General features: G+C 44.2%; 1 protein-coding gene across 2 annotated transcripts in view; it reads left to right on the plus strand.

The window, feature by feature from the left end:
• Positions 1-15699, plus strand: part of Slc39a10 (solute carrier family 39 member 10) — a 125922-nt gene that overhangs the window by 71608 nt on the left and 38615 nt on the right. Inside the window, exon 1 of one of the 2 annotated variants that reach the window (XM_052749442.1) lies at positions 4372-4530. The exons of the other annotated variant lie outside the window; for it this stretch is intronic. The gene's annotated coding sequence lies outside the window, so the exon portion shown is untranslated. Of the gene's footprint in view, positions 1-4371; positions 4531-15699 lie in introns of those variants that run through there. 2 annotated transcript variants of the gene reach the window in all.

Genomic DNA, 15699 nt, shown 5'->3' on the forward strand with positions numbered 1-15699 from the left:
AATAAAGCATTCTTCCTTACTTAGAACGCAATACAAGAGACATTCAGAAATCCTTGTAATCATCACTTGAAAGACTAGTTTTATTTACTTCGTGGGTATGAATGGTTTGCGTGAATGCATGTAGGAGCATTCTGTGTGTGCCTGGTCCCCAGCATGCATGTATGTGCACCACGTGTGTGCCTGACTCCAGGGGAGGTCAGAAGAGGGTATTGGCTTCCCTGGAACTAGAGTTACAGATGTTTGTGAGCTGCTACACGGGTGCTGAGAACTGAACCAGGGTCTTCTATGAGGGCAAAAATGCCCTTAACTTCTAAGCCATCTGTCTCTTCAGCCAGTGACTGCTACTGTTGTTTCAACAATTCCTTTATTGCTTCCCCTAAAATGTAGTTTTGCTGCATTCTTGCTGTCAAAAGTTTTAACACACGAAACTACACCATGTCTGCTAAGTGTGTCTTGGCTTAAACGACAGACTTGCTTGCTTTTGTAGATGTTAGTTGTGAAACTGGCCTCATTATCTTGGAAGCTTTGGGCAAGATCTGAAACTTGTTCTCATGTGATGACATTTTAAAAATGAATCCTAAATATGTGTTTATTCGTTTCAACTAATTTAAGGGGACTCACGGTTAATTGTTCCCAGGTTGGTGATTCTCCTTAAATTGAAGGGTAATCATCGTAAAGACGTCTAAGATTTGCAATACTGATATGATCATTTTTGCTGCTTTTTTTTTTTCTTCTGATTCCTTTGGACTAGGAGCTGAGTTTTTGAAGGCCAAGTCAGCTGTGTAACTGGGATTTTAAAGGATCGAAAGCTGCCTGTTGGCCCTTGCTTGGGTCCTATGTTCTCTCTCTGTAGGGGGTGCCAAGCCTGCCTTTCTACATCTTCATGTTCTTGAGTGGGGAATGTTGGCTGACAGCAAAGTGGGAAGTGGGCTCTTTGTTTATCTTTGTCCTGCAGCCCTCCACCTTAGGAATCTAGATAATCATGTATGCTCCTTTTGTGGAACCTCTTTTTCATAAAAGGCCTGAAAAAATATACTCCATGAGCAGCATAAATAAATAACATAAAGACAGTAACTTCTGTCATGGTCAAAGTCCATGGGGTCTCAAGGCCCAGCACTGAAGGGCTAAATATGGAATTCCAGGGATGTGTGAGTATGCGTAGTAGGTTTGGGACAAGACATCCTTCTGATGTCCCGTGGATAACTGCTTTTGCTTTGGTTCATTCTTCTGAGTGAGCCTCCCTCTTCCTCAGGAGCTCGGTCTTATTTTTATTTCTGAAGAGCATGCCGGAGTGAATCCAGTAGCTCCACAGCTTTTCTGCTATGGGTGCTCCTGCAGTAGCAACCCTCAGAGCAAAGCCATTCTCTTAGCACCTCCATAACTAGAGACAAGTGGGTAGCCATTTTAATGTTATAGTCAGCTTGGCAAATCATAACCGAGTCAGTTTTTCTGTTCTGGGTGGGAAGTGCTTACATATTTGTGTTATTTCATACCTCCAATCTATTTCAGTCTCTGCAGATTTATGAAATTCAGCTTATTACATAATTTCACTTGACAAGTACATCAGTCACGTTTGTCCCTCGCTGAGGCTATGTTGGCCGATCTTCCTGTACTGTCTCAAAGAGTCGGGCTCTTCAGACACGCAGTCTTGCTCTTGAGAAACAGGAAGAACTGCAGAGCTGGGATTTCACTCCCAAGTATGAAATACAGAGCCTCTAGAAATGATGGATAAACGCTAATTTTGAAGCCTAGGTTCAAACCTTTGCTTACCTATTCCTGACATCCTCTTTCCCCAGTTTTAAAAATCTCTATTCTGGAAGTAAATACCTCACTTTTCACTTCATCTTCCCATTCTCTTAAATAATCACTTCTCTAGGCAAAACTTCCTTGTCTGATCCAGACATATTTGACCATGTGAAAAATCAGTGTTTAGACTGAAGTGAATTTAAGGAGATTAAAAAGAAAAATCATTGGTTTTTACTAATCTTGATTCAGGAAAAGAACAATCGAGTTTGAAGGATTGATTTCTTAGGACCGGTCCCACTCTTTGTAGATTTCATCATCATCTTCACTTTGTCGTGGATGGTGAGCACTTTCTCTGAAATCAGAAGGAAAGCCGGGTCTCTGACATGGACTTACGTCAGTGACAGTTCAAGGTAGGGTGTTATTGTACCTGACTCTTTTCTAGTCCTTGGAAGAACTAAAAGGGCCAAGGAATTTAATATACTGTCTCATGGAGGTAGGATGGTTACCTTTAAAATTCAGGTACAGATATGTGAAATGATACTGTGATTGAGGCAGCAGGAGCAAGAACATTAGCCCTTTAAGTTCCCACATTGTGGAGTTCTGGGAGATCTTAAAGGACTGAGAGAGATGTGGGGAGCACAGAGGAATACCACCCACAGCTGGAGCCACTGACTGTTCTGCAGGGCCATACTTCACTCTTTCACCAAGTATTTAGCAAACCAGGCAAGCATTTATTTAGTAAATACATAGCCCCCAATCCCCGAAGGTGCTGGAAAATGTGATACAGGTGCTCGATCTTATTTGAAACTTATTATATATTTTAAAGACAGCGACAGTGTTCAATCTAATTAGAAACCTTAAAATATAAGGGCCACTTGGATGTTTTTATGCTTTGTATCAAAAGGATCTACTTACAATGACCTGATAGACTCTAAACAACTTAGTCAATACTTTTTATGTAATTCCCGGATTTACTCATGGGTCTAGGACTATGGTCATCCACTGTCTTCTTCCACTAGCAGCAAGGTCTGGCTTGACTTCTCAGAACTTCTTCCTTTGATAGCAGGAGTCAGGTCATGGGTTGGCTTCCCAGATGAGAAAGAGAGGGCTCTGAGAAGCAGTGTGTTTTCAGTCAGACATTTCTTAAACACCTGGAAGATGTTCCATGTAGAGGCAGAGAATAAAAGGCACACCGGATTCTTTCATGGGGTTCGAGTATGCCAAACAGGCCACTTAGCCATACTGAATAGGTTTGGTTCTCTATGCCCCTCCTTCTCTGTGTTCTCTCAGGCAAGTTACTTACTTATGTCTCCATTTCCTGGATAATCATTCTTCACTATGTTATGAGTATTAAATTAACACACATGCAAAGCACGTCGGAGGTACCTTACACATAAAGCTGGCAATTACTGCTGCTCAGAGTTATGTGCACTCCGTTGGACACCCATAGAGCACCCCCAGAATTCACTTTCACTAGTAAGTACGCTCCGTTTGAATACAGAAACACAGGCATCCGGGCAGAATTCAAATAAGCCTAGACATGAATTAAGAGCCAGGAAGCGGAGTAATGTATAACGAAGCAAAGGACTTGCCGAGCCTCCTTTTAAGAAAATTGTGGGTTGTTTGTTAGTCGCTTAAGTGGGGAGGAGGCCACTGTGAATGGCGGTGTGAGCCAAGGGATGCAAGCTCCAGCAGGCTGTAGGCATGAGTCTACCGGAATTGCTGGGCAGATCAAGGTTCTGCCTTTGGGTGTAAAACTGTCCACTGGTTAAAGCGGTGGGGAGTCCTTGGAAGGGTACCCAGAGCTACCAGAATTACGTGGCATACTTTTTAGACTCCGCTTCTCCTTTCTGTTTGGGAAGACCCCACTGTAAGTGCGCTTTAAATGGGGGTGCGGTGGGGGGAGTTATGCAAAACACTTTGCACATAGCACTGAAGTTCAGATTTGCCCCGAGAATGGAACGGTTTGCTGGGACAGCGGGGGAGGAGTTAATTTAATTAAGAGATGTCTAACCCGCGTACAGATCAACACCCTGATGGATCACTCCGAGACCTCGGGGCCGAGGGCGTCCGCTCTCCGGGTTTGCACGTTCCCATCAGCCAGCCCAAGGCCTGAGCAACCGACGCGCGAAGGCCCGGCGAGGCGACCAGGGGGGCACCACGCATGCGTCAGAAGCCGCCCCAACTCCCCCCCACCCCACCCCACCCCACCCCACCGCGTCCTTTCTGGGAACGAAACTAGCGCGGGGGGCCTCCTGAGCTCCGCAATTGGCGTAGATCGCGTTTCTTCCAGCTCCGCCCGTCGGTGTAGCTCCCGCGGGTGCCGCGGCTCCCCTTACGCCAGGCGCGTCCGCCGCGGAGTGAATGGCTGGGCGCTGCGGGTGCGCCGCCGGCGTAGCGCCGAGGCGGCCCGGGTGCGGCTGCGCAGGGCGCCGAGGCGGCCCGGGTGCGCCGCTGGCGTAGCGCTGAGACGGCCGGGGTGCGGCTGCGCAGGGCGCCGGAGCGGGCCGGGTGCGCCGCTGGCGTAGCGCTGAGACGGCCGGGGTGCGGCTGCGCAGGGCGCCGGAGCGGGCCGGGTGCGCCGCTGGCGTAGCGCTGAGACGGCCGGGGTGCGGCTGCGCAGGGCGCCGGAGCGGGCCGGGTGCGCCGGCGGCGTAGAGCCGCGGCCCGCGCGCTGGGCTCCGCGACGCAGGTAGCGCAGGCGGCTTTGGAGAATACACGCCTGGGTGCAGCCGGGGTTTGGTACCGAGCGGAGAGGAGATGCACACGGCACTCGAGTGTGAGGTAACTATAAAACCCCGATTTGTTTACATTCCCTCCCCCAGAACCGGCCCCGTGCGCGGCGGAGCCTGCGAGTCCCGGGACGGCTGGGGAGGCCGGGAAAGCCGGGCTGGGGCCGGCACCGGGGGGTGGGGGGCCCTGCGGGCCGGGGCGCCGAGGGGGGTCCGCAGCTGCTGCTGCTGCAGGCGGCGGCGGCGGCGGCGGCGAGCCGGAGCCGGAGAGCGGCTCGCGGGGCCCGGCCAGCGCGTGGGGCCGCGGGCGGCGGGCGGCGGGCGGCGGGGACCCGTGCCCCCTCGGCCCTGCTGCGGGAGCCCGGGGCGAGCGGCGCCGGTGGAGGGGGCTGCGCGGGTTTCCCGCGGCCGCCGTGCAGGGTCGTGGGGGGGAGGGAGGGACGACACATCCCGGGACGGACCCGAGGCGGGTCCCAGGGGCTCGGCCGCCGGGTGGTAACGGCCGGCCGGGAGGCCGGCGCCGAGCTCCGGGCCAACCGTAAAGGCTCGGCGGGGCGCGCGGGAGCGGGGGGCCGCAGCCCGCGGGCCCCCCGAGCCGGGGACGTGGGGCGAGCGGGGCGCGGCCGCGGGCTTTGTTCCCCGGGCACGCACCGGGCTGCGGCGGGGCGGGCGTGGGCGCGGTTGGGAGCGGAGGGACGTGGCCCGGCCCGGCCCGGCCCGACCGGCGGGCTGGCTGGCTGGCTGTCCGGCCCGCCCGCCCGCCGCGGGGTCCGCATCCGCTGCACGCCTCGCTCCTCCCTTTGGGGGGGCTCTTCGGAACTCCCCAGCCAGCCGGGCCAGGCCGCGGCGGGTGGCGTGACGTGGAAAGGGCTGCTTCCTGGGGCTTCCGAGAAGACGCGTTCACGTGGGGGCCCCGTCCACATGGGCCGAGTTTAAGGAGCGGGGCACGTGGGAGACATCCCTCCCTCCCTCTCTCCCTCTCTGTCGCCGCAGGACGCCCCGCCACCGATTTGGTTTTTTTGGAAGGGCCCCCCTTCACCCAAGTGTGCTCCCAGCGTGACACAAAGCACGAGTCAAAGGACAGCGCAGCCGGCTGCCGTCTAGAAACTTTTATTCAGGTCTCCCTTGTTAAGTGCGGCCGAACTAGCGCGCGTGTGGCGGGTTTTCCTCTCACGTTTTCTTTTGAGATGGATCGGATGGTAATTAAGAGGGAAGTAGTACAAGGGCTTGAGGCTTCGAGCTGTCTAACAGAGCAGTTGGGGGAGCCCTGGCAAGGCAGGACTGCTGTGTGCACTGTAGTATTTAGGATTCCTCTCATCGACACGTACGCGTACCTTGTGAGTCATGCCTGCCGGACACTGGGAATCCATCCCAGACACCCCACTTCCTGTGTGCATGGAGTGATACACCAGGCAGAAGGACGCATCGGTGATAAATGCCGTGAAGAAAATAAAATGTGCTGACGGGCGTCTTTTAACATCTTTGTGTTTTCCAGACCAAAGGGTTTAGATTGTGACTGTAGATAGGTAAGCATACCATGAGTTGTTCGATTCCATTGAAACAGTTATCTGGGAGCTACATGTTTATGATGGAGTAATCCATACTTTAATAAAACATCAAATACCAGTCGTTTCTGGCCTGCCTAATGACCAACTTCAAACTCTGATCTTTAAAGGACTTGTTTCAGGCGTTTTGTATCACTGTAATTTTGGCCTGTATTCAGAAAGTTACTTTCTCAGTAGAAAGTAACTAAATTTCAGTGGTTTAATCTCCCCCCAAATTGACAAAACTGAATTCTGTCAACTAACCACGGTTAAGAACTCCTGTGCAAGAATAATTTGGATGCTACTTTAGAAGAGGCGGGGAAGGTGTTTTCTCGTGTGACACCTGAAGACACAGACTGTAAACACAGCTAATTTGAGAGACTGAGGAAGGAAGCTGTCAAGTTCCAGTCCTGGAATTTGTCTCAAAAAGTTAAAAAAAAAAAGTCTTGTTTATAGTTCAGTGGTAGGAAACTTGCCTAGGGTTTCCAGGAACCTAGGCTCAGTCCTCAGTACTGCAAAGGGATGCACGTGTTACAGTCATAAGCTGTGCAGGTGAATACCCCTTACCAGAAATGTAGGACTAGAAATGTTTCCATTTTCTTGTTGGACATATTAAATAACGGAGTTTCTTGGCTAGGACCCAAGTCTAAACATGAATTGCGTTTTTGTTTTTTATAGGCTGAGTGCACATATACTGAAGGAAATTTTACAATATTTTCCCTGCAGTTGCAGTGTGACTTGAGGCCTATGCCGACGTGAGGTGTGGATACTAAAACAAGTGCTGCATGTTAGTTCCTAGAACAGTGTGGATTTGGTAGCATTTCAGTATAAAACCTGAAATTTTATATTTCAGTGTAAAATCTGTGTTAGGTCTTCCTGTTACCGTCCTAAGAGCTTGTAAACTGTCACCCATGTCCCACTTTCTTATTCAGACTTTTGGTTTCTGTCAATAGTTTTACCTGTGTGGCCCTTGCGTCCCTGGAACCTCGGGATCCTCCCTCCTCGGTCTTGGGAGTCACTGCAGCTCTCGCCAGATTTTGAATCCCTGGTTTGAACTACTTTGAGGAGGCCTAATGTTTAGCTCTAGGAACTCTAAGTGGTGTATGGAGAAGATAAGGTATATACAGCAAGGGATATACCCTTGCCCCTTCTGAACTCTGGGTATTGAGCAGTATTTGGATAAATTTAGGGATTTGGAGTGAGGTTAAATATTTAAAACCTGGATATACTATTAACTAATTTCATTACCTTTGCCAGTTGCTTTAGACAGTGAACTTAAAGTATTATAAAACCTACTTCAGGAGTTTAATATGGCCATTAATGATGATGAACCGAAGGGCTATTCCTCTAAGCTTTTCTACATCCAAACTTTTCTTTAATTATTGAATTTACTTTCTCTTTTTGTTTTGCCTGCTAATTGATTAACCCCAGGATGATGCTTAATGATTTCTACTACTTAGGTCTTTGAGAGGGCACATCTTTTAAGTCCGTAGCTCATATGTAGTGACTGATAACAGTAGATTTGTTTTCTGCTCCCCCCCCCCCCATCTTTCTATTCTGTAGTTACATGTGTATGGGTATCTGTCTGTCTGTCTATTTATTTTCACAAAGCCAGATTCCTGAAGGGAAGCACATACCCCACAGCTTTTTGTCACAAACTATCAGTGTGTCACAACACATTCAGTGACTGGGCATAGATAGCTTTTCTGTCAGGTTTAAACTTAGCATTAACAAAATCATTTGGATAAAAATACTGGTCCTCACCAGTGTAGTGCCTACTCCAGGAATGGAAATACTGCTGAGTTTTGATCAAAGGCACATTGTCACTAATACATTTAAAAGCAGTATTCACAAATTGGACAAAGTAGACAACTGAAAATGGAAGAGAAATACTGGCAATCAAAATAACTTTTTATCACAGTGGTTTAATTTTAAACCATCTTCCATTAGAGTCTCTTTCACATTAAAGATACACAAAAGGCTGGGGGTGTAGCCTAGATGACTTAGCTGCCATAGTGGGCTCCTAGCTTCTATCTCTAGCCCTACAGCAAAATGAACAGATACAGTCTCATACTGTCTCTGAGTCAGTTGCCTGGTACAATCCTCAACAGTTTGCTGCCCCCTAGTGTTTGATTTACCTTCAAGTTTCTTGGCATCTGTCCTCAAGACTGAAATGAGACTCTGCCTTCCCGTAGATGTACCTATGGTTTTCCTTTAGCTGATTACTGCTGCCAATAAAAATGTCTTATCTATTTTTTTTAACGGATTGTGTCCCCATAAATTTAGTCCCTAGTTTTCCAAATATGTAAAAAAAAAATTTGGATAGATGCAGAATTAAGTTACATTTCAAAAGAATGTGTAGGCTTTTTTTTTTTAATTGCAAAAGCAGTTTGTTAAAATCAGAGAGGTGTTTGAAGTTAGCTTTGTATATGAGTAATGACAGTTTTATTTATTTACTCTCAGCCTTTTGTCTTGAAAAGGGTATTAAACTTTGACTTAATTTTTCCTGTGTAACTTTATGTTGTACTGATAATAAAGTTTGAAAATGTCATATTCGCATGGTGACCTTGTTTTAAAAATTAAGTAACTTTTGAATAAAAGAAAGTCTCTAGCTTCTTATCATTACCACTCGATTTCTCAGTCTTTCATGGTTTCAGATTATGCCAATAGCCAGTTTTCCAAAATACTCGTTTTTACTCTAAGATCTGTAAGTGGACCACAGTCATGTTTAGATTTTTTTCTGAAATAAGAAAATATTTTACTTCTCAATAAAAACTTACTGGAACAATTAACATTGTGTTCAATAAGTATAAAGCAAGAGGCAACTGAAAAGAGGGTTTAAATGAGAACAAGGCTACCGAAATTCCTTGCAGCTCCCTCTGTAAGTCACTCATAGTATTTAGAAATGTCAGGATACAACCGTTTAGTGCTGTATCACATAACAGTATAGAATATTATTTTCCTAATATTTTTAATAGAACATACACGCAGGATTACAGGCTCCTCAGATATAGGGCCTGGATACTTAATGAACTTTTTATGTTAAAAGATGTCCTAATGGGGATGCTAGTGGAGTTACAGGTTTATGCAAGTGTAAGGCCAACAGCTTATTTGAGTAGGGCTTTGGGGGGGGGGGGGGGGGGCGGTATCTAAAAGTTAATAGTAGAAGATTTTATAATTTCCACGTTTGTAATTTATAGTCCCTTTAAAAGATGCTGCTTTGCTACTAAAAGAATGAGAAATGTCAGCTAATACTAGTCCTTGAATTAACATTCCCAACAGGCATAATTTTGTCCTTAGTCTACATTCAAATTTTAGAGATAGTTCATTTTGAAAAGGCTTTAGAGATGAGACAAGCATGAGAGTGTGGTAGGGAGCACCCTTAGAGCATTGACCAGAAGTGTTGTAAGAACTCCTAAGAGCTGTAAGAGAGGCCAGTCTTTGTCGTTCATCTGAGACTTTCGGTGATCAGTTGAGGACTTAGATTGATGTAAGAATCCGAAAACCTCAGTTGCAGTAAAGTAGCAAAGATCTATTTCCTACTATGCTATTGATGTCTCATAAGACATTTCAGATGGGACTTTTTGCAAATCTAAAATTTTTGTGAATTCATTGCCATATTTTGTGAACTTTTGAATTTTAAAATAATTTCTCCTGAATTAGTTTCTAGTTCAGTTTCTGGGGTGTTTGTTTTTATGTGGACTAAACGGGGGCAGTAATGGGACAACTCTGTGAACTGGTTTTGAATGTGGCTTGCTCGTTCATGTCTGTGTCGGCCATGGCTGCGCCTGTGCTCACGTTAGCATTGAGTAAGCTGTGGTGGAAACAGCAGCCCACAAGCTCTAGCTCTAGTCTGGCAGGTCCAGTCTGCCAACCCTGGGATCCATTCTCAGTACTCTGTCATTATTCTACTTGTTGCTCTAAGTGTTTCCGGTAGAACACTTGACTAGTAAAGTGTTCATTCAGATGACAACTCAGAGGTAATGGAGCGCTCTGGAGTTCTTCACGTCGATTCTGGAGAGCTTGTTGGTCTCCCCCCTTAGCGTTTTCTCCTGAAGAAACAGCACCTCTGTCATGCCTGCTGGGGGAAGGTGAACTCTGGGGCCCGGGGCCGGGCCGGGCTCCCGCCTGTTAGCCCCGCAGTGTTTCTACAGCTCCCAGGGCTCCTGGTTTGCCTCTCTAACTGAGAAGCTGGCTGTGCTGTCCTCCTAACTCCTTCAGAGCAGAAAGCATACTATCTTTCTTTTTATGCCTTCTTCCTCTGCCCAGTCCCTTCTATTTCCTGTTGTGGTTTTTCTCCCTTCATTAAGCAACTCCTGGTTGTATACTTTTAGGGTGGTGAACACATATTTGGATCTGTTAGTTCTAACTACTCCCTGTTGAAGATTCTCTGTATATGTGAAGACATACACTGTGTGCTGTGTGTGACAGAAACATAACCTCTTCATGAAGGAGGCTGTGAAACAGCAGATGCTGTTAGTGATTTCTTCCATGTTATAAATGAGATCTGTAAAACAGTATAATAGAAGTGCATTTCACAGGATTGTAAAGCCTCATTTAATTTTAACAAAATCATTGTTATGTAACAATCATATTGTATGTGATATGTGAATGTTTGTGTATGTATATATATATGCTGTTAAATATATACACATATATAGTATATAATTGTATATTTTATAGCTAGTGCATACAATATATCATATTGCATATTATACATATGTAATAGATAATATTTTACACTATATGTGACACACACATACATGTATAATATATACATGTAATATTTCCCCATAGACATTTTTTAGAGTATAATATCACTTGATAACTTTTTAATGTCTGGAATATTTTTGTTTTGAATATTTCGTTTTTAAGTTAGGATATTTATTCTCTCGTGAGTAATTGAATGTATATTAGCAGTGTAATACAAACAGCTCAGAGAACTTCTATACAGTTAGAGTGGCCATTTGGAACAGAAGCTATGGAACTTCACATTGGATTTTATACTTTCACTCTCTAATATAGTTTTATGCACTTACCCACCACCAAATCAGAAAATCCATATCAGTTAGAACTAGAAAAACAATTAGCTTTATACCCTCTTTCATAACTCGTGTTCATTTTCTGCATTCAGTTCTTTGAAGGGATTGTGATTTTTCTCTTCACTTACTTTTTGTGGTAGGATTTAATCCAGGGCCTTGGACATACCAGGCAAGTGCTCTAACACTGAGCTGCATCCCTGACCCCTAGTTCTTGCTGGAGACAGGGTCTCATTGTATAGTCTAGGCTGACTTGGAATTTTCTGGATGTTCTAGGCTGGCCTTAAACTCAAAAGCCTCCTGTTTCAGAATCCTGAGTGCTGGGATTTATAGATCTGTACCACCAACGACCAGTGCTGAAAGTCTTTTCTGAAAAGGAAATAGATGAAAGAGATCTTAGCATTTTAGGGGTCCTGCTGCTTTTAGCTATACTTATAGGTTATGTATTAAATATGGTGAGAGGGAAAAGCTATTTACATTGAAGAATCATTCAAGAAGTTCCAGAATCTTCATAGGCATGATTGCTTCTATATGGAGAGATCAATAATAACCAGTGAATAATGACTTTGAAAATGCACTCTAACAAACTTAGAGTGTGAAATAGTTACAGAAAAACTAACCCGTGTTGACAGAACCATCGACAAATCAGGAATAATTAAAAAACCATAAAGCAGGCTCTTTGACTAATTCCAAAGGTAACAGTACTGTTCGTGAGAGTGATGTAATTATACTGTTGGTGGTGGCATATCAAAGCTGAATCTTGAATTTCTCTGTTAAATAATTTGAGTGCAAGACTACACAGTGTTAAAATTTTGCAATCATTTCTCATCTTGGAGTTAATTATAGGCAAGTATCCAGAAATAATGGCATAAATTAGAATTAAGATGTATATTCTAGTAAAAATTACATAAAGGCTTGTGAAGTTCTCGACTGGTGTGATTTTTTTTCTACACACGCTAGATTTTTATTGACTCGTCAACTAAATGTTTTCAAATTTCATTGACTTTGACAATTTTCTTAAAAATCAAAGTTAAATATAGTTTTTAGAAAAATCAAGTGGTTTTATGAAATTTTTTAAGGGTAGAGGAGGTCTATTTCCTTTTCTCATATTCTTCTACGAGAGGTCAGGCGCCCTTCAGTGCCTGGAGTTGGTTCTCCTGTTCTTCCCCAGCCCGTCTCCAGGTAACGTGTTCACTGCTGGACTTCAGTTAGGCGTTTTGCCTCCCGTAATTCAGGGTGGCTTGGTGTTCTTCCCACCCTGCGTGCCTTCCCGCTTCCTGTTCCTTAAGTCAGTTGTCATTTTGATTTGGAACTTTATTTTAGTGTTATGTTTTTAGATTTAAGTGTTATGCACAATTGATCCATTGTAGAAAACAGTTTTTCTTTTCTGCAGTATTTTTTTTCCAACCTTAATAATTTTCTTAGACATCATCCTTTTTACTTCTTTTCTCTTGTATATTAAAATCTGCCTCAGCTCTGTGTTTTGGAATGCAATTGTAAAAGGAACATGAATTTCTTGCATCGTTGTGTGGGAATTTATGTAGTTTTCTTACATATTAGAAGTGATTGAGCCTGCTGATGTCTGTCATTGGGTTGGCAGTTGACAGATTAGTTTAGTATTTAGATTACATTCTTGTAAGAGATTGCTAAATGCTTGAATTGTGTCATCTCACTTTGTCCAACAATTAGAGGACCCTGGTGGCTCAGAAGAACTGTAACAGTGGTGAAAGTGAATGGGCCAGCAAACTTTCCTGCTGGAGAAGTCGCTTCTGTGGTCAGCAGCGTCAGCATCTGACTGTGTTAGAAAGCATTGCCCTGGGCCCTGGGGCCATTGCCTCACCTCCTGACCGCAGGAGCATCCTTCTGACTGGCAGTTCTTATGAATGGAAGGATGGTGTAACATCAGGGAAGTGTAACAGCGACACCACGGTGAAAAGAAAAACCACGGAGGGAGAGGAAAGATGGCTGCCAGGGTAAAACTTGGGCAGTGGCAGTTGTAAGAATGAAGGCGTCTATCTCTTCCTCATGATGAGCGTTTTTGTAAGGATAGCTGTCTGCACATGGAAGGGAGTGGAAGCTTTTACTGAAGAGTACCTAAAATCATACATGCCAGTAGCTTTAAAGGCATTTCAGTAATTAATGACAGAAAGGCATCTCAGCCAGTGAGATTTTACTCATCTCAGTATTCTTTTTATCACAAGTAGGAAAGACTAGCAAAAATTGTTATCTTTCCACAGTATGCTTCAGGGTCCCTGTAACAGAGGTCAACGTGCAGAACTAAAAATAATCATACAAATATTTAATGAGAAAGTAAATGTTTGTAAATAAGTGTTCAGAATACAAGAAACATTGGCTTGGTGTGTTGTTTATTGGAGTATTAGTTGGGTGTGTTGCTTAATGAGGTACTTTAAATCAAGACCTGGATGTTTATAGTCTAATTTTTAAGTTATAGAGAGGCAAACTGTATTATACTCACGTTCAGTGGACACATCTACTTTACCATATGAGTGAATCTCAGTGGAAAGATTAGGAGAGTGCCTCAACTGTGCTTATTTATTTATTGATTCATTTAGTTATTGAAAGGTTAGCTAGCTGGTCACAGGGGGTTACAAAAACAAACTCTTGTGCTGCAGGAGGATTCTGCTTTCTGCTGAGAACTCATGACTGCAGCACTGTATTCTTAGAATAATTCTGCAGTGGCAGGATGCTGCTGTGTTGGGATGAGGCCTTCCTAGCCCTGCTGAAGTTGAGTGAACCTGATACCCTTGGCTGTGCTAATTGGTCCTGTTTGTGCCCTTGTAATGCTTTGGTGGCATTTGTTAACGCCATTACAGAGGGTCTTTTCTCCCTAGTTCTGTACTTTGTATAATTAAGTCAAACAATAGTATCACATCTAGTAATGGTAGTGTCTTACATTGGTAAAACTAATTGCTTTCCAGAGCAGTTTTGTTTGTGTTATGTGAGGTTCCTTATTATATAAGTGTAAATGCTATCTACTTTGTTTTGCTGAGGACAGATAGTGGTAGTGCTGGGGTGAATAAAAGAATTTTTTTTGAGTGCTGGTCTGCAATGCTTTATACAAGGTGATACATCTGATGAATACATCAGAAATGAGGATGAACTCCAAGTAATACTACTGTTAATAACTTGCACTTAAGTAATATTTAAATAATACAAGATAGGAAAATAAAAATGTAAGCCTTTTACCACTTAAAAGTGTTGTATTTTTATTTTATTTTGTTCTTAATTAACTAAAACAAGCAGAGATCAGTAGCCCCCGCTTTATAAGACTTAAAAGATGATATTTACCAAAGGACTCATAACTAATAAGGCAGTCTAATCTTTAACAAATCTTGAAAAAATAAAGTATAAATGTATTGTTATGTGCATGTACATGCGTGTGTGTACACACGCATGCGCTTGTGTGTGTAGGCACCTAGGCTTAGTACATGTGCAGAAGTCTAGGACAACTTCGCAGAGTTGGTTCTCTTCTCCCCTCCTCCCGTCTTAGTGTGGGTTCAGAGACTCCAGCTGCGGCCATCCACTGCTGTAGAAGCACTTCCTTCTGTCTTGCAGCTCTTCCAACAGACTTGACACCTTGCCTGATATTTCTTCACACATCAGACTCACTACCACGTCTCACCTTTTCTGTGAATTTTGTTGTTGATTGACAGAAGGAAACTATCTGTGTTTTCATGAAGAAGTACTGTGATAAAAAAAGTCCTTTTTCAAATTTACACACTGTAAATACATTTTTTAAAGGGATTTCACATGTTTACTAAAAGGGTGTCATACTTACGTAATCCCAGTTGAGCAGTTGAGTGGTTTCTCTCTGAATTTCTACCTCCTTGCCTTTCAAAATAACAATTGAGAACATCGAAAGGGCTAGCGTAAAGAACTTACAATACTTTTCTGTTCGTATTTCTTACATGTGTGTCTATGAGAGACAGCTGAGATGAGGCATTAACTGTATTCTTCAAAAACACAGTCCAGAATGTTCTGGTCCCCCCTTTTTTTTTGGTTTTTCGAGACAGGGTTTCTCTGTGTAGCTTTGCGCCTGTCCTGGAACTCACTTGGTAGCCCAGGCTGGCCTCGAACTCACAGAGATCCGCCTGGCTCTGCCTCCCGAGTGCTGGGATTAAAGGCGTGCGCCACCACCGCCTGGCCCTGGTCCCCCTTTTGTCCCTCCTTTTTAATTTTGAAAATGAAAGTTAGATGGCATAGGGTTTATACCGAGTTGGTTGCCCTCTGTAGAAACCCAGTGTTGGAGAGAGATAGGGTTGTTCGTTGTTTACTGGTATTCTACGTCAGTCACTTAGTAACTAATTGAATGACTTTGTTTTTTGTTTATGTTGTTTATATTGACTAACTGTTGTTAGGAGACGATTTCATTTCCCTCTAAAGGAGTCTTCATGGTGTATTAGATGAACCACTCTGCTAGGGTCCCATCAGTGTCTAGTTATGGTATGAAATAGGACTCTGTGGTAGAAAAAGCCCTGGCTGTCGAGGCAGGTGAGTGCCCCACAGTCTGGAAGTCTCACCTAACTGTGTGGTGTATCGTCAGTGTTAGATAGTCTCCAGGGTGTTGTTGTCTTTTTCTACATTTACATTTATTTGTATAGAAAAAGGTCAAATATC

The sequence above is a fragment of the Peromyscus californicus genome, unplaced genomic scaffold (assembly GCF_007827085.1).
Source record: "Peromyscus californicus insignis strain IS unplaced genomic scaffold, ASM782708v3 Scaffold_21__1_contigs__length_65335640, whole genome shotgun sequence".
Lineage (NCBI taxonomy): Eukaryota > Metazoa > Chordata > Mammalia > Rodentia > Cricetidae > Peromyscus > Peromyscus californicus.